The 19,912-nt window shown below is 39.3% G+C and overlaps 1 protein-coding gene across 6 annotated transcripts in view; it reads left to right on the top strand.

Moving 5' to 3' along the window:
- Window positions 1-19,912, top strand: part of APC (APC, WNT signaling pathway regulator) — a 99,171-nt gene that overhangs the window by 11,506 nt on the left and 67,753 nt on the right. For 4 of the 6 annotated variants that reach the window (XM_017812626.1, XM_017812625.1, XM_017812624.1 and 1 more), the window contains exon 1: window positions 13,557-13,612. The exons of 1 other annotated variant lie outside the window; for it this stretch is intronic. The gene's annotated coding sequence lies outside the window, so the exon portion shown is untranslated. Of the gene's footprint in view, window positions 1-13,250; window positions 13,269-13,556; window positions 13,613-19,912 lie in introns of those variants that run through there. One more of the 6 variants, XM_017812623.1, reaches the window with a different exon arrangement.

Below are 19,912 nucleotides of genomic sequence, written 5' to 3'. Positions count from 1 at the left end.
GTTCTCTATCAAGCAGCACCTCAGGAAGCCTTCCATCATCCCCATATCACCATTGGCCAATCAGAGCTCAGATCAGTCCAGCAGTTTAATTACTTAGGCAACCTCATCTCCTCAGACGGTAAGATTGACGGAGAGATCAACAACAGGTTAGCAAAGGCATATAGTGCCTTCAGAAAGCTTCATAAAAGAGTTTGCCAAAATAAACACTTGAAGAAAAGTACAAAGATCAGTGTTTACAGAGCCACAGTGCTATCTACTCTTTTGTATGGATCCGAATCATGGGTCATCTACCGCCACCACCTGCGACTCTTAGAATGCTTCCATCAACTCTGTCTCCGTACAATCCTAAACATCCACTGGTCAGATTATGTGACCAATGCATCTGTTTTAGAACAAGCAGCAGTTACAGGTATTGAGGCCATGTTGCTGAGAATACAGCTGTGCTGGGCAGGGCACGTCTCAAGGATGAAGGAGCACCGCCTCTCTAAGATCTTGCTTTATGGTGAACTTGCCACTGACTACCACAAGAGAGGAGCCCCAAAGAGAAGATACAAGGACTCCCTGAGACAACATCTCATCCTTGGCCATATTGATCAACATAACTGGTCTACTCTGGCCTCCAATCAGGAGGTCTGGAGACACACCATCTATAACGCTGCTGATGCTTTTGAGAACGCACGCAGGATCACTCTTGAGGAGAAAAGACAACGCAGAAAGAATCGTGTCTTGCAGGTATGCCACCTAAGGAGTCTTTCTGCTGTGCCTTTTGCAACTGGACTTGTGTGTCTCGTACTGGCCTTTTTAGCCACCAGCGCGCTTGTAACAAGTGTGGGTAGAGCCCTCCCCAAATCTTCATTCGCGAAGCCTAGCCATGATGATGATGGTGATGTTGGGGGGTGTACAGGTATCTGAATTAGCTGTTCTTCAAAGAAAATGCTGTACGTGGCTTGAATAATGGGGTTTCTGGAGTTAAATGCCTTTCTGGTCTCACTGAGGTTGTTTGTAACTTCTGTATTTTCTGCTCAGAAAGATCTACATTTAAGTTCTCTACTCTTTTTAAGCTGTTTCCTATGGAACTTGCAATCCAAGGGTTCACGTAAAGTCTCTTTGATTACTCTGTATTAGTCAGGAAAGACTTGGATGTGGAATTAAGTTTGGGTAAAATTGTTGGTTGTCAGCAGGTGCTATACAACAAAAATAATTGTTGTATAGCAACTGCTACACATCAGGATCTAGACCAATAAAAAAAAAAGCAAGCTGATTACATTAGAATTTACTAACTTTTGACATCAAAAAGCTACCTGTCAGCAGTTTAAGACTGAAAGCTGCAGTGCCAGTAACCTTGACACTACAGTTGTCACCAATCACAGCTGAGAAGATCTTGTCAGCAGGCACTGCTGAGATACATGAGATTCCAAGCTTAGCAGAATCTAATATATGACCATATTCCTTGCACATTGTTGCTTTTTAACATAAAGCTAAATTGATTTTTTTTTAATAAGACAATGTAACAAAATTTGTTTACAGACTTTATCAATACCAAAATTAAGGACAACTCTGAATATTTCCCAATTCCCTTTTATATCTATTTCTTTAATCTTTCTTGGCACCAGTTTTCCTTCTCCCCTGTGTTTCTGCAGAATCACTTTATTAGGGTTTTGTTCCATGGTATTCAAACTGTTCAACTACAAACCTTTCGTTGCATAGGATTCTAGTTTTAGCTCAGTCTGGTGGAGTGCTGACTCAAACTTGTGTAAAATTCCGGTTTCCACAAAAGGAATTAAAAAAACCCTACAGAATTTATGCCATTTTCTCTAGCATTTTTCTACATTTTGTCCTTTGTTGTTATTTCAGTGAAAACCACAGCTCTAAATTAAGAGATACAAGCTGAAAAAGGACATTTGCTGCTGTGATTTTTCTTCTTTGGTTCCAAATACATCTTATTATTACTTATTATGTATTGTTATATATGTTAATGACTTTTTACAAAAACCTGTGTACTGAATATGTCTTGCGGTAGAAATGCCAGCATATGTCTCTAAATATGGTTCAGAATGAGCTCCAGAAAGGTTTAAGAACAGGACTCAGCTTAGAATCAATGAAATAGTTATAATTCAATCAATATTTTTCCTTTTTTTTTTTTAACCTGAATGTCAAAATTCATCCAGGCTACCAGGAAGCACAAAGTATGGCTGAGTACCAGTTCATACATGTGGCTATTATATTTTTGTCTTAGAATATCCTTGTTAGTTTAATGTGTGTACACTGTAAATCTGTGTCCTTGCATTCAGTTAGACTGAATCCACTGTTGTGTCAATGCATGCCAGTGCAAAGTAGCCAGAATATTATGAGACTTCTTGTTAGTTAATATAAGACTAATGGGATGTTTGAATTGGCATGGAATTAGGTCTCTGACAAAAGATTTAGATGCCAGTCCAAGTGATGGCTTGCTAATTAAATGTCTAAATGTCATTAAGACCTTGAGAACTAGACTTGATTCATAAAGCTTTTTCCAAAAAAATGTTTCAAGTGCTGGAAGCTGAAAAGAATTAATTGAATGGAGAAAGAGAGCTTGTCTTCCTCTAAACCCAGTGGATTTGTGTATTGCTTTGTTTGCATGAAAGAGTAGTTGTCTGTACATGACTGTCTTTATACTGTTCCAAATCACACTCTCAATTTTACTTGTCAGCAAGATGTCCAGGTCTTTTTTTTTTTATAAGGGAAATAGTGCCTTGAATGATGTAAAGCTACTGAAGAGTCCATGTGACAGTGGACTCTTTATGCAGCAAGGAAGACCTGAGACTCATTGTAATGACAAAGCCTGGTCGTAATTAAAAATGTTTTAACTTGTTTGGAAAATACTGGGAAAACGTGTTAGTGTTACCATGGCTAATTTTTATTTTTGCTCTCTGACAATATATTAATTCTTGCCTTAGAATTCAGCTGCTCTGAATATAGGTAGCTTTGGAAGGTAGTCATTTGTTAATTTCTTAGTCAGGTGTTTATTGTTTGAGAATTAAAGTCCCCCGGGCAGATGGAGCTCGTCAGCCCTGTAAGGCCATCCATCTAAGAGAAGGTCACTCTAAACAAACCTGCGTTCTGAGGACCTCACTGCCACTGTCCGAGCTTGCTCGGCCCCGGCAGATGAACCTCAGGATTAAAGGGTGGGCTCAGTTCAGCGCACACTGGGTCTCACCTAAAAAATCCACTGCGCAGGCTCAAAGGGTAAAGACCTTTCCCAAGTCTTCACTCGCGAAGACTGGCCATACTAGCACTGTTTGAGAATTGTTTGAGAATTATTGTTTGAGAATTACACTAGTGACTTACAAGTGATCAAGTTGTTTACAACGCCAAGTAATTGTTCATGCAGGCAGTTTGCCACCAAGTTCCCTGTTTGAAGAATTGTGTATTTTATTAGATTCATGTTCTTTGAAGTTTATTGCACCAGTTCAAATCACTGATGAATAGTGCTTCTCATCATTCTTGCCTCTATTCTGCATTATATAATTATATAATTACATTGCGGGAGTCTCTATAAGACCTGTAAGCTTCAGAATTGCTCTGTGTAGTCCAAACTTCAAATCTGTAAAAAGATGTTATTTTTGTGCTGAAGTAATTGCGCTGCTCACATTCTGTGGTGTAGAAAACTCCCAGCTCTGAAACTGGGGAGTAAGGCTGACATGAGTTTCTCTACCAGCACTCACCAGCATTTACTCTTTGGGAGAGGGAAGGTGCAACACCGGGAGAATATCATCCAGGTGTAGAACAGAAAGCCCCTGTGATTTCAGTCACATCTGTGTGCTATAGCACGATCAACAAGTGCTGTGATGAGAATGTCACATGAAGTTTCCAAGTGTTAGGACACGTCTGGTGCCAAAAAAAAAAAAAGAAAATCAGGAAAAGGAGAAGAAGAAAGGAGCAAGACTAGGGAACAGCTCATTCATAATCTTAAATGAGAACATTTCAATTACTGACCATTGTGCTTCTGGAGAAGGACTTTGATTTTCTATTCATGTGACAGAAGGGATTTTGCCAATGGCATGGGATCTCTCCTATTGTTTCTTCCTTGTTAGAACAAGTATTACCTACTGAGAAGATTTCTGCCTTTCTCTTGCCACCTGGGCTAATTAGCTTGCAAAATTAACTCCTCTAATGTTGTAGGAAATGCTTAAAATTCTTGAGGTCTCAGCTTACCTTAATTTGCAGGCACTAAGTCTCCCTGCAAGACTACTTTGTATGGAATTTTCTTTTGTGTAGAAACAATGTATTATGTTTGCTTGCTAGAGTTTACTCGGTATAGCTCAGTGCCAGGCAAACTTTAAACTTGAATGGTTTGAGTTTTAACATTAAAACAATACAAATTATTTCCAGTAAGGGATTCAGTACTTGATTAAAAATATATACAGTTATAAAAGAGTAATGGATCAATAAAATGCAAATCCATGCTGAGAAGGAGTATCTGTGTCAAATATGACTTTCCCTAAATTGCAGCTAGTTAGTGCTGGTGTTCTAGCTGACTTGCATTGGGGATCTTTGAAAATACAATCTTTTCATTTAAGATTGAAGTATTTGGGTTATGTGTTAGAAGAAGAAAGTGTTCTTCTAGTACACTTACTGATGGAAAGCTTTTCTAAATATGTTTGTGATTATTTAAAATGTTATCTCTTGACCTGTCCGTAGGGATTGGAATATGAGATGTAAAATATATCTGTAATCAGTAGGATGTTTTTCCTCTCTAATAGTTTTTTTTTAATTGTATCTGTTAGCTGAGTGTTTTCACAGAGTTGCAACATTATATACTTTAATCACGCAATTGTATCATATGGTTCTAAGGTCTAATGCATGCAATTTAGGTATTTTGGTTGTCCTGAGTAGCTAGTGGCCCTGGATCCAAGCTGGGGAAGGGAAGCTGGCGCTCAAATATGTGCTCTGTATAGATCAAGGAACTTCTAGCTTCTCAGGTTTTGACAAACTTAAATGCATTTTTTCTGCTCATTACTCCACTGATACTTTACTTGTTCTGGGCATGACTACGAGTCCTTTCCTTCAACTCCTTTTTCTCAATACTGAAGTAACTTGGGTAGTGGTAAGTTTTCTGTAGTACCTGTCTCAGATGCTGGTTTTGTTACTTTGAAGTTGCATGTTGATCTCCAAGATGAAGAATGGCCCAGAGAAAGGCTAGCTTTGTGTGACTCCTAAAAATGTGTGTGGTGCTGGAAGCAGCTTGTCTAGAAATATAATGAATATTTCAAATTTGCATTCCTTTTCTACTGAGCAGGTAGATCAATTTCAAAAAGTATTCATGCTGCTTGAACACTGGACAGGGCAGCTTATACTTGAATTTTTGTCCCTTACTGGCTATTCAGTAAGCTGAACCTTCATTATTAGGCGAAAATATCCTAAGACATTTTAGACTTCTAAGACTTTTGTAAAAACAATCCCCACTCTAATGAAAGCAAAGAAATTTTTTCAACCTCACTAGTGCTGCCAAAATTAAGATTTAAAGATGTCATTCATTCAAAATCCTAAAAGAAAAGCAGAAATCCTAGCACCCACTCCAGCAACACATATTTTGAAATGAGGCTGTGTATTTTTAATAAACATCACTAAACTGCGTGCCAAAAGAGAAGGGGAAAAAACTAGTGTGCCACCAATACACTATTGTGTGGCTTGTGTGACAACAATTCCTTAAGAGAGTGAGACCCAGATCATCCAATGATGCATTTTTATGGTGAATAAATAAGCTGAAGAAAGTCAGAATGCCTCCAAAACAAAAGCTAACTGAAAAATCTGACATGAATCATTATTCACAATCATTAATTATGGCAGTGAGGAGGAAAACTGCATGCTGGCCAGGTGTCTTGGAGGGTTGTGCTACCTGGGAGTACAAGTCCATTCTTGTCCTGGTTTTCAGCTTGGATGGAGTTAATGTTCTTCCTTCTTCAGGAGTGCTGCCTCCCACAGCAGCTCATCCCTGCGTGCGCAGAAATCAAGTAGTGCTGAAGTTCTGTACTGGTTGCAAGAAAGAGCTACAGGACTTTCTTAACCTTATCAAGCAATCAGATAAATCTGAATGGTGGGAGACTTGAGTATAATCACTGCAACACGTTGTGAGTGTGCGCACACTGCAATCAGTTTAAGTCTTGCAGCATCAAAGGAATTGCAAACTTTCTTGTATTTCAGTCCTTGAGTAGATCCCAGCACTGTTGTAGGACTCTTATATCAGAGCATGCAGAACAGTAAAAGTCAGTATTTCTTGAAATGCCTTGTCTCAACTTGTGGACTCAGTTCCTGCTGAACTTCTGTGATTTGGTGAACCACACCAGTGTTAGGAAATTCATTTCCAGTTTGTCTGATCTGCACTGATGAATCTCTTTAAAGTTGTGACACTGGAAAATATTTTCAATACACAGTGATAAAAAACAGGCCACTTTTTGCTGAACCAGCTGAGTTGTACTCCTTAAACCGTATAGAATAAATCTGCCTTGAGAAAAAGAGCCATTTTTTTTGTGGTCCTTCTTCGAATTCCTGAGTAATTACTGTTATGTACTGTAATGTGGAATTTTTTGATATTTCTGAGGATAATGTATGTATCCTCAGATTCCTTGCCAACAATTTATCTTGTAAAAGACAGTTTTTCTAGATTGATTTGCTACAGATGTCCTGTTGTAGCTAAGAGCCTCTGAAGCTTGGGCCTTAATTTAAGTGTTCAACAGATTATAATTATAGTGAGAGAACTCACAGCCATGACTTAGACCTTGTCACAGCCTTTCTTAATGCAGTGGACTTTGAGAAACTTGCCTCTAGCTGGAATTTCTTTAATCTTACAAGACTTGGAGAATGGTGTTAGTATACCTTTTTTGTAAAAGGCCTTTGCTTTCAGGATTCCATGAAAATTACCCTTCCTTCCTTTTCAATATCATCGGCAAAAATATGTTGATGACCTTTAGCTAAATAGATTTTTAACTGATTTATTACTACTAAAATGTCAGAATGCTTACAAGAAATCAGTCCTTGCATTAAGAACATCTGGTTCAAAAAAACAAAGGGAGAGCTGAAAAGATGATTGTGAAGAAAAAGGTAAATATTCCACTGATATAGCTTCCATTTGTCAGAGTGATGTGGAATTCTGGGATGCTCTTGGGTTCACTATAAAGCTTATATATGCTCAGTTTCTTCTACTGCATCTGACCCTGAGTCTCTGAGCTGCTGATGGACTTGCAGCCTTGGGTGAAAAAGGTACATCAGAGCCAAGACTAAAGGAGATATTCTAAGATGTGCTTTGTTTACAAAAGATAGCTCCAGTGGAGACCAGGCAGATCCAGAGCCTGGCATCCCTCAAGAAACTTTGGAAGACATAACATTTTTTTAATCTTTCTCTAAAAGTGTAATATTTTTCTGTTCTGTGGCCCAAATGGGGAAAAGAGCAGTATGTATTTAATGAACAAAGTTCTCTAGGAAGAGCTTTTCCTCTGAAAAAAAAATCACAAGAGAATCCCTGAGCTATGCTAACCAAGGGCTTTTACGTGGAAGATGTTCAGCCTTCAATGCCGTTAATAGATTACTGAAACAGAATTGCAGGTGGGTTAAAAGGTGCAATTGCAGGTTTTCAAAATTGCAGAATAAACCTTTATTTTGCTGGAGGTTTGGTATGAGGGGGTAGGCACATGCCAACACAACCCCATCAGTGGGTTAAAATAAACTACACTTGCAAGTCAACTCTTTATCTGGTCACTGAACTTACTTTCTGCACGTTACAGACAAATGACAAGTTTTTTCTAGGTCACATCTTTAAAATCTGCTTTCCGGATTCCTGTAAAAGTCCACCAGCCCTTTAGCAGATTGAATAAGCACCATCCATTTCTATTTTCTGCCTTTTTAGCTTGTTTATTTTCTTTTTATGTTTTTGCAACACAGCTTTTTGGATGGGATTGTTTTTCCATTTAAAACCCAGAAAACAGTGTGAAAATTAATGCACAATGTTAATATTGTGTAAGATTAAGATATCTGTAGTTACTGGGGGGAAACAAGAGCTCATTAAGGTATATATCGAACTTTTCTGTTGCCTTTCACCAAAGCACAACATTGCTTTGACTTGCTACCTGCTCATGTCCTACAGGTGGCCTAGATTAAGTAACAACTTGGTTGATGTTTGAACAGAAATATTTCTGATGAAGGCCTGTAATCTAAATTAAAGTTCATTAGAAATGAGGTCTAACAAATGTCAAGCCACAGTTTTAAGAGGATGTGGAAAGGAAAGTTAAATGAAAGGAAGGTTGAAAATATAATACACAGCTGGTTACAAGGGAAAGAAAACACTGAAGTAAGAAGTGGAAATTACAGTACACAAACACAGTAAACTACCTAAGAAGCCTGAGAGAGCTACAGCAGAGGAAATGAACTGATACAGCGCCAGGATACTGTGATGTTCTTAATTAGAGGATGAGGAAACCATGGGTAATGTGAAACAAAGTTGTGTCAGGTGGGGCTTGTTATATGGCTGAGATAGAAGAATGGATGGTGAAGTTTACTGGATTAATGGTTTTCTATACAAACTCTCTTCATTATTTCTTTACTGTTTTTAGAAAATATAGTACAGGTTGGGCTGTGGCTCCATACTAGAGCAAGCAGATGTGAGGAGAGAAGCAGTATTTCTCCTTCATTTCTTTAGTTTGAAGCGAGAAAGCTGCATGCAGATGGAAAAACTTAGTGAGAAGGAAGAAATTATGAGTGGGAGATGCCCCAGAGAGCAGAATACTTCTGGACAAAACTAAGGAATTGGCAAACAGTAGAGAGCATTAAATGGTAAAGGATTTAAAGAGCAAGTGATGTATTTCTGTGCCACTGACTTAGTTATGAAATAACTAAACAGCATGCATTTTTCTGCTTTTCTCATTTAGCTTGTGTTACATGACTGTGGGGTAGTTAATTGACTCTATGAAAGACAGATCTTGTCATTGCTTGTGGAAAAATCTTCTCAGGCTCAGGAATTAGTAGCACAACCTTCTGGGGAAAAAAAGTGGAATTTTAGTGCATTAGTAAAATAGAAAATCTTAAAAGAACAAGGTTCTCAGTTCTCACTACAGAAAATTCCTGTTTATTTTTGTAGGACTAGTGTATATGTTCTGGATAATACACAGGAACAATGATAGTGCTTTTCTTCATTCTTTCTTCATCTGCATGAGAAAGGTCATCCTTTAGGTTCTTGATCATCGGGATTCCTTTTTCTGATAGTCTTTCTAATGCTCACAGTTGAAGTTCCCATAATTGGGGAAATAATATGCAACATTTCTGAGAGAATTCTGCTGGAGGCAGTAGGGCTGTAGTTCTTCATGATCAAAACACTGATGCTAATGCTGATGGGAACAAGTTGCGAGCATTCCCAAGTGTGTATATACAACTTTTATCTGGTCCTGGTCACATGGGAAGGGCAAGGCTCAGAGGGAACATGGTCCTTGTGTGGTAGGGAGAGAAGTGAAAGTACCGTCACAATACTGAAGGAAATAGGAAGCAAAGAGCATGTTCAGCTTCATTGATTTTTTTTTTTTTTTCCCAAATAAAGGTGAAAGGCACAAGACAGTCTTTGGGTATAGCAGCTGCAAAAATACGTCATCAAGTCCTGGGTTGAGATGAAACTTTTGTCTATGTAAAACAGATGTGAGATGTTTTCAGTTCATTTTGTTGATGAAATCTGTACCATCTTTCAAAAAATGTATCCTGATATAACTCAATGCATAAACTTGTATTAGTAAGTTCTGAAGGCAAGATCTTGGCAACACTTTTTCAAATTTGTGAATAATACAAACCATAGTGCCTGGCACCAGGGAGACATTTTATCCCCTTACCCAACCATTCCCTGCCCAGAATCTCTGAGGTGGGTAACACTGTGCACATTCAATGACTTAAAATGAAATATCGATAACTTTAAATACATTAAATAGTGGAAAGCTCCTAGGGAGGAGGGTATTGCTGCAGAGGGTGAGGTTGTAAAGGCTGAGAGAACTGTCCCATTTATGAGCCAGTTACCTAAAACCAGAAAATCTCTTGCATTTTCTGTTGTAGTAGTCTTGATTTCTATGAAGCAAATAGATATTTTGGGGAATGTATTTTATGTTTTTAAATATGTGGATCTTAACCTGCTCAGAGGTTCTATTTAGCACTACTTAATAGTGGGGCGAAACAGTTATGTGACAATTTTATTTGGTCTCAAACTGGATTTTAATAAATACAGTAGGAAGTTGGGAAACAGTGTATAGATTGCATCAAACATTTTATACAGATATTGCCAATTCCATTTCTGGACTCAAATATCCATTTGACTGCTTGAAAATGCTGTGCTAGGTAGACTGCAGAGATCTTGTCCAAAATAATAGAAGTAGTTATATTTTTGAATATTGAAACTGAACTGATATTTTTCAATACTAAAATTTTCTGTCCCTGGGATTTGATAGCTTACATAGGATTCATGCAGAGATTTGATTCTTCTAATAGACTTTAAAGGGTGGTCTTATGCAATATGTTGCAGGTATTTCTAAGTCTGTCTTGCTAATCTTTCAAAGAATGAGAAAGCTATCTTGGTCCTTCTGCCAGAGAGAAAATAACTAGTGAAAAATAAACTTAGTCTAAAGAAGACTTTTCCCTGTACAATTTCATTCTGTACTTTCTTTTTTCCTGAAAGCCTGAGTTGTTTGTTTTTTTTTAAATACTGTTTCATTGTAATCAGTTCTATTGAGAGAATCCAGTTCTGCACATGGAAAGCAGTTTCAAAAGAAGATAAGAGTGTGTGCCACAATACCACTCACTTGTTTGGCTGTATATTGATGTTGTAACACCACTGGAAGATACAATATGAGAAGGGTCATCTCATTGGTAATAATATGCTGTTTATTAAACTGGATTTCACTTAATAGTGGATTTTGCTTCAGAGACAAGTGCACGTGACACAGATACAGACCATAAGCTGCCGTTTTTATGAAATCATAACAGAATGGGGCATTACTGTGAGTGACGAAGCTTTTTCCCTCCCACTCAGCTATTCATCTTGGCAGAAAGCATTAGGGAATTTGTACTTCTGCTTGTTCTGCAAATAAACATGGGAGCTAAGGCTATAGAGCAGTGAATTTAACATCAGTTAAAGTGCTCATCAGCACTGAATTTGCTCAGACTTGTGCAGGTTGTGACTACCAGACTCAGAAAGGATTAACCATTATCAGGACTAGCAAGAGTCTTTTCACATAGTGAGAACTACAGTTAGTTTTTGAGAATTGCAGAAAATGCATTTGATGTGTGTAAATGAATGGAGTACATTATGTAGCCTTCTGTTTTTAATACTCCTGTTTGGGGTTCTAGAAAATTAACTGTTTTTCTTAAAGCTTAGGTTTTCTCTTTCAGGTGTGGAATTTAGCTCTAGTGAATAGGATTTCAGTTTCTCTGGCATTTTCTTTGGCCTTGGTTCTGGTCTTGTCTCTGTGCACTCAAGGTTGTCACTCCAGACTCTGTTGCACTTGCCACTTCTGAAAATGATTTAAAACTATTACTGAAGTGACCTGATTGCTACAACCCGGAACAACTTGCCAACTGATAACATAGGTGTTGGATTATGTCTGTACTTATTTGATTTTATACTTATGCTGATGTAAATAATTTTAGGATGGAGAGAGCTTCACAATAACAATCAGGAGCATTTTGGTTTGCTTTTCGAAGGGGTGGAACAGTCAAGTGTATCAGTAAGATACCAAGGGAGATGGCTTTAAGTCTAAGGCCTAGCTAGGTTCTAAACTTTAAACCTGGTAAGAGGAGTGTGATAATTTGTTACACCTGAGGGAGGATAAACTTGGTCTCTGTGAAATGGAATCAAGTGGATCATAAAACACCATAAACCATAGGATGGCAACGATTGCTGTAATTGATAGAAGCTTTGTGGCAAAAAGTCATACAGCCTGAAACTGTCCCACTTTACTTTGGTTTAGGATGTTTTACCACAGCAGCTGAAGTGACAGCAGCTCTGTAGGTTGCCATCCTGGTGAAGTCAAAGAGCATTTTGTGTGATACTGTGCTGAAGGTAGCAGATGACATGTCACACATCTCCTAAATAGTGAAGATGTTTGATGAAAGGTTGTCTGGCAAAGAGCATCTTTCCTGAGGGTTGATTGTGGCCTTCTGTGACTGAAAAAAGGACTTATGAGGAAACAGCTGAAATGAAAATGGCAGCATTTAAGTAATCTGTGGTGCAATTGCTCCCATGCAGGCATAGGCCTCTAGTGCCTCTAAATTCATTTGGTCCCAACCATGAGGTATCACAAGTCTGCTTGTTTCGTGCAAATCAAAGACATGATCATAGGAAGAATGAAATTTCCTCAGGCATATAAGGATATAATAAGCAATCTATCCTTAGTCCACTTGTATCAGGACAAACTCCATAATTTTTGCCATGCTGCAGGGAAGGGCATTCCTTTGTTCTGGATGAGGAACCATTGCACCTTTTCAGATCTTCTGTCATGGACTGTTCTGTTGACATCGGCTGTGCTGCTCGTAGATTTATTCTTGAATTATTCTCTGGGATTAAAAATATTTAATATTGTGCTGTTTCTACAAAGCTGACTTTTACACTGGAGCTGGATTTTTTTTAAAACTTCCCCATAGTACCTGTTATATAGATAACTTTTTTTTTGAATGATAATACAGAGTTCAAACTGTAACAGCTGAAATATGGGTTAATTTCTGCTGTCTCCTGTATTTCAGTAATGTGCTTCTTTGGGGTTTTAAGTCATCTTCATGAATACTTTGTTACACCCTTCCCCTTGGAGAGTGATCAGTTCTGGGAGGAGATTATAAAACAGTGTCATGAATTGATTTTGTTCATTTGTCTTTCAGATTTTTTTCCATCTGGTACTTATTGTTCTAGTGTGGTATAGCTTAAATGTACACGTTTGATCTATTATTAAATTACCAGTAGCAGGATCAGTTTTATACCTGAAAAGCACAGGAAAACAGGGTTTTTTTACTGAAATACAGATAAGTTTGAGTTGCCCTTGAAGGGCAATTGAGACACTGCTTATTAAAAACGCAACAGTAAGCGTATCCTTACTGTTGACTTTTTAACAAGTAGTGAAAAATTAGGTGAACTGCAGTAGCTTGAAGTCGAGCACACACAGAATTTTCGTTTTTACACAGAAGCGTTTTCCGTTTTTGTGAGCGCAGGAGGTGTCAGCGTGACACGGCGTTTAGTCCTTGAGCGCTTTGCGGAGGGCGGATCAATGACAGGCCGGGTGAGTGACAGGCGGTGCGGGCGCCCCAGCCGGTTTCCCGCAGGGCGGGTTTGGTGTCTCGGCGCTCGGATGCGGAACCGAGGGGCCGGGCTGGGTTGGGTTAGGCTGGGCCGGGCTGGGTTGGGTTAGGCTGGGCCGGGCTGGGTTGGGTTAGGCTGGGCCGGGCTGGGTTAGGCTGGGTTGGGCGGGGCGGGGGCTGCCGCCATTGGCTGGGGCGGTGCGGCCGCACGTGACCGGCGGGGCCGCGCCGTGCGCGCGGCGCTGGCGCAGCCGGTGGCGCGGGCGGGGCCGGGCCGGGCGCGGGCGGTGCGCGGGGATGGAGGAGCCGCGGCCGCGGCCATGGGGTGAGTGCGGCGCGCGGGCGCGGGGGTAACGCGGCTTCTGCGTGTGGAAAAAAAACAAAACAACAAAAGAACGGGGTGCGAGAAAGGGCTGCGGCGCGGCGGGAGCGCCGCAGCCGGGGAGCCGGGCGGGCGGGACCGAGCGCGGCGCAGCGGCCGGAGGCACAAAGCCCCGCGGGGGCCAGCGGGGAGCGGGAGGAGGAAGAAGGAGGAGAGCAGGGCTCGGCGACGGAGTCACGAAGCGGGAGGTGCCCCCGGGGAGCGCTGCCCGGCGGTGGCACCGGCCCGGCTTTGTTCGATGCCGCAGCGCGGGGGCCGCGCGGGTGGGCGGGCGGCGCGGCCGCGGCAGCGCCCGGGGATCCGCTGACTTCTCGCGGGTTTGTTTAACATGACAAAGGGGCGTCGGGGTCCGCGGCTCGACCTGAATGCTGTGGGAAATCTTGATAAATTATGTATGAAGCTGTGGGTCCTTTCTTCCCCTTTGTCAGATACGCAGCTTTTATTCTAGTAATTAGGTCATTGCCGGCAGAACGCTCCTTGCGTTTAGAAAAAAAAAAATGTGTGGCGATTTTTGGAGGAACGCATATGCTGCCAGATTATCTCATCCTGTTCATTGTTTAGGTCAAAGATATGAAATTCTTCCTGTTGACTCACATGGAGGACCTTGTTCGTTGGCTGTAAGGGGCATTTTTCTTTTGATAGGATTTTCTTCAGGGGACCAGTGGGGCCCGGTTTTGACTTGATTTGGAGAATCATACCCTGAAAAATGCCTTTTAAAGGCGTAGCAAAAAACATGCAGCTTCTTGGTTTGCAGAGAAGGTTTTTCAGTAAATTTCGGTGAATAGCATCATTATAGATCTATTTCTGTTTTTAAATACGTCTTCCGCCCTTTGCTGTTTGTTCTATTGAAATTGCTTCTTAATGTTTTTTCTACTCTCTTCTTACTGTTTAGCTATTTTTTTCTGTTATCTGATACAGATAATGGATTTATGAATATTTTGTCAAAATTACAGTTCTTGGAAAATACGTGTAAGCATATGTACTGAGAGCCATTTCCTGGAAGCAGACTCTTCTATGTTTTTAAGGAGTCTGGAAGTAACTGGTAAACACTCTTTTCGCCCTCTCAGTTCTGTTAAATACAGTGATGCACAAAAAAAAAGGCTTGATGAAGACAAGACTGAGTTTAAAGTTCTGATTTAAACATCCCCTCAAAACATTTTCTATATATACCATTATTTTTAGAATCATAGATCTCCTGTTTATCAGTAGGAGAGGCTTTGGATGATACTAAATTTTAAAAACATCATTCAAGAACTTACCGTTTGGAATAACTGGTTTCAAAAGGTAAATTGGTGATACTAGATATTTCTCCTTGAACGTTTTGAATGTTTGTACAGTTGCTTAACTGTTGAACAACCACTAGATGCAGAGGTGCTTTCACCACTTTTTTTTCTAAAGGGAAAGAGGGTGACAAAAGCACAGTAGCGATTATGATGATTATTATGGTGATGCTTCTTCCTGTATCTTTTGAAGTCTGAAAAAGGAGTCTTAACATTGTTCTGTGTAACCAGTGGAGCAGTTTCTGCAGGAAACGGTAGTCACACTCTTAAAATGGTAACTTAAATAAAAGATTGCTTCAAAATATAAAGCTTTAAATTATTTATGAGTGCAGACTTCCTTAAACATCATCTCTTATACAAAATACTTGGTTATGGTGAATGTTCTGGTAGATATTATCATAGTATACTGCTTTTATGTCAGCATGGAATAATACGGCATAAGTCGGAAATGCATATGGCTAAAATTGGTTCCTTTGGTCTCTGAATTCTTATGTTAGATTTCAATATGCATCTCAATTTAATTGGTAAAATGTTTCTGTTGATGATCTGTGATTAATTCTTTTGTCATCAGTGTAGTGAAATCCTGTTTAAAACAGGTTATACCGCTGACGATATGCTATAAGTTATTATCAGTGAAGACCGGGTCTACACTAATGGTTTTCCAAAATTCATGTAGGACTTACGTCGTCAGATGCTGGTACATTTCATGCAGGACAAATGGTCTTCTGACCCCTAAAAGTGCTGAAGGAAACCCTGAAGATGACCCTGATAGGTCACCCAAGATAGAGAAATTCTTCATTATTATAAAATAATATTTTTTACTTTTTTAATTAAAGCTGACTTATTTCATGTAAATGGTTTTGAGTTTAATTTGTGTTTTCAGTTAAAGTAGGAAAATAAAGACCTGTGTCAGACTTTTTAATAGCTTAAACTTTCTAGAATTGAGTCCTTAAAAGATTATGAGAAATATGAAAGTAAACAGGAGCAAGTCATGTGCAGTGAGGGCATACACAATTAGCCATGAATAGCAGAGATGATCATCTTGAAGGATGAGTGTTCAGGCTTGTGAATCATCCCCAATCCAATATAAGTTCTGATTTAAATGATGTCTGGAGTGGTTTGTGTTCAATATAGTATTTAAATGCAAATCATGTTTCAAATTTTCACAGTTGTATTCTGAATACAGCATGACTAACCAGCTAAGGAACATCCCAGCCCAGAATTATAAAGGAAAAAGTAGGAATTTTCCTGACAGTGTAATAAAAGCTGAACTTAACAGTTCATAGCCTGAAATATATGACTTCCTGATTTTTACTCTTTTTGTATTAATGGGTATGTTTTTTCTTATTGTTAACATTCTTTAGTAAACTTCTAAATGTAGGATTATTTCTCACACAAATCCACGCTTGACCTCTATCATACTTGACCTGTAATGAGGCATACAAGAGCTCAAACCATGATCTTCTCATTCCTTCTCTTCTGGGTCTTTTAAGGAATGTGGGGAATATGAATCACTTAGGATAAATAGATGATGCTTCTGTTCATGGTTGGTGAGTACAGGCCAAGTACTGAACTTATGGAAGTATCCCAGAATATAATGATGGCTTGAAAGCTCTTGCCAAGTTATAAATTAGTTTATGAAAAAACAGAACAAAACAAAAAAAAACCCCTCTCTACTCAATCCCCATTTGAAAGGATTTAGGAAGATCAGGTATAGTAACACTTCAGTGTTTTAGTCTGCTGTCCACAAAGATGACCTTCACGTGGAAGTGGATAGAAAAACTAAGAAGAAAATCCTCTTGATGCAGCTGAGGTTTACAGAAAATTGTGTGGTTTCCTGTTAAAGGGGCTATCCCTTTCACACATTGCATTAGGATAGGGGATAATAGTAATGGCTCTTCATCTGGCCCTTGCTTTTTTTTTTTTTTTTTACATGGTTGAAAACCCCAGGAATTCACAGTGCACCTAATCTAGAGATTGTAATTTGGTATAATTTGTTACCAATTTTTTCCCAATGTCAGCTTTTTCAAATGTATTAAAATGAGTAGTGTTATATAATTAGCAATTTATTTTCTCATATCAGAGCCCTTGTGTCTTAAAATAAACTGATGAAGAACAGTTTTCTGTAATGGTTGTCTTATACTCCTTTCTCCATCTCTCTGATGACCTGAGTGTGATAATGCAGAAGGAATGGGAATGGGAACTGATCTGCTGTTACACTCATGGGCAATTCTTATTCTGTACTGAGTATTTTCTTAGTTCTCTCTAATCACACTCAAAACAATTCAGCACTTTTCAGACTGCTTGGTATATTTGTGTGCCTATATAGCCCAGAGGGGGAAAAACCAAACAAAATGGCCTCCCTTTTAGCTGCTTCTGTCTAGAAGTTTTGGGGATTGTTCTTAAATTCGGGTGGGGAGAGGAGAGTTAAATGTGCTAGCAACAAAGGCCATTTTAATAGAGGATAGAATTATCACTTTATGGTGACTTATGGTGGAAATAACACCGTTGTTCAGTATGATGCTGGAGCAAGCAGAAACAGTTTTTCTACTCTGTCTGGAATTTTTGATTCTTTTACTATTTGAGTCCAGCGGAGAATTTTTCAGTGCGTAGGAAAGCAGAGAATTAAACAATGCCTGTGAAGAGTAAACATTTTTAGATTGGCAAACCTTGAAAGCATGCCCAAACTGAAATGGGTAAGGCAATCCCTGACCCAGTGATACTCATTTTTATAAGTTCTTAAACACAGCACTTGGTGTGCTGATATTTTGCTAGAATTGAAAAAGGACAAGCAGAAGGATATTTACATACAAAAGCATTTAACCTGAAGGTAAGCTTCAAATGAAATAATGAAAAATCCAGTACAGGGTTCAGTCAACAGAGAAAATGAATTAATGCAAATTGGCATGGTTTGATATGTTCAAAATAACAGTAAGAAACCCCCCCACTTCATTCTCACGAGTGTAAAGGTAACTGTATGAAAATGGTCGACTCAAGCCTTAAGTTATTCAGTGGAGCTGGCTTACCTTGGAACAGCTGTGCTAGATTTTTTGCCCCTATCTCTCAGCCTTCCCCCTCTTTTGGAAATAGCTGTGTAACAGTTGCTGATCCATTGTGGTTAATGGCCCGGCACAGTGAGTTTAAATTGACACCTATTTCAGATTACCTTGGCAGTCAGGCACTAATCTGCAGTGGTTTAGCAGCTGTCACTCGAGTAGCTGAGCCCTCCCCCTCTTCCCTGGGTGGCAACCTTGCGGAGATGGGTGGGGCAGACAGCTGCGGCCAGGCAGCAGTGCAGCCCTCCCAGGCATCCCACCGTTAGCCATAACCACTTCCAAGTCACAGACCCTTGATCAAGTGCTTAAAAAAAATCTGGGTTTATATGTATTTAAACTAATGGGAAAAAAAATCTCCTGACAGCCTATTTTCTCCTTGAATTCAGTGTGCTATGTCCTTGAAGAAATAATTCCCCATTAGTCAGATGGGAATGGATGGCAAAAATTGACAGAATGGTAAAGAGTTAACAAGGATAAGATTCTGGGCTCAACACTGAAGAGCTGTGTAGAATTTGTGGGTGTAGAAAGAAATCAGAGTTGAAGATCCTTTCCAGCCTTGCTAAATTATAGCCTAGATGTTCATTAACTGTAGATAAAATCAATCTTTAGATTTAGATACAATGATCACAAAATTTAAATAGAAAGATTAAAAAGAAATTCAAAATATGCAAAACAGGGACACAATTATTTCAATTTGTTATATTAAGAAGATAACATGAAAAATCTGAAGTTAGAGCAGGAGCACATGTACTTACTGGTGACAGTAAAATGTAATGATAACGATGATAGATTTTATGGATGGAAAAATAGTAATGGAAGTCTGGAATATTTTTGTAAGGAGGTTTAATATATCATGAATTGTCAAGGTTCTTAAGTAGAACCTCTATAGGGCATATTGAGTATGTATGTTTACTGATTTCAAAGCAAAAGCCTCTGATCAATAAAAAATTGTAAATTTTCAGAAAATCTTGGAGTTTTTTCTTATCTTAGGATTTAAGGCCAAAAGGATTGCATGTAAATTCCTGTCTGGGCAGTGCTTACTGCTACAGTTTTCTTAATGTAGAAAAAATCCATATCTAAATCTTAGCAGTATGTTTGCACAAATTTATGCTTTTCATTAATTTTTATTTTAGTGCATAAAAGAGTTATATCCAGCTTGAAATTCTTCTTTGATATGTATATTCATGCAAAGTGCTGATTTAATAAAGCGTGAAATTTCTTGTCATAATTTCACCTTACTTTGATAGGAGGTGGAGAAGAAGCTTCTTAATGATAAGAAATATGGCTCAGGGAAGTAGGACAGCAAGATTTTAGGTCTGTTACAATGAGGGAAGTGAATTTTGAAGTTTCTGTATTCTAAGAGGCTTGTTTTTTGGAGTAAATCTAGAGAAATGGGTCATCTCCATTCCTCCCTTTGAATGATGACCACTTCGTGAAGAAATGATGCAGTTAGAGTGCAAAAGGGATCTTGAATGAAGCATAAGGAGGGGCAAGGAAAACCTCCATTCTTTACTGGATATGGGCAGGAACATAATTATCAAAGATGAGGAAAAGGCTGAGGTGTTTAACACCTTCTTTACCTCAGTTTTCAACAGTAAGACAGGTTGTCCTGACGACAGCTGGCTTCTGGAGCTTGTAGAAAGAGAGAAGAATCTGAATAGCCCTCCTGTAATCCTGAAGGAAACCATTAGTGACCTACTGAGCTGCTTGGATCGCCACAAGTCTATGGAAACAGATGGGATCCATCTTAGGATGATGAGGGACCTGGAGGAAGAGCTTGCCAAGCCTCTCTCCATCATCTATCAACAGTCCTGGCTCACTGGGGAGGTCCCAGATGATTGGAAGTTGGCGAATGTCACACCAATCCACAAAAAGGGCCGGAAGGAGGACCCAGGAAACTACAGGCC

Source organism: Lepidothrix coronata, unplaced genomic scaffold, assembly GCF_001604755.1.
Source record: "Lepidothrix coronata isolate B3197 unplaced genomic scaffold, Lepidothrix_coronata-1.0 Scaffold37, whole genome shotgun sequence".
Taxonomy (NCBI): domain Eukaryota; kingdom Metazoa; phylum Chordata; class Aves; order Passeriformes; family Pipridae; genus Lepidothrix; species Lepidothrix coronata.
This window is presented reverse-complemented; position numbering and strand designations above follow the sequence as displayed.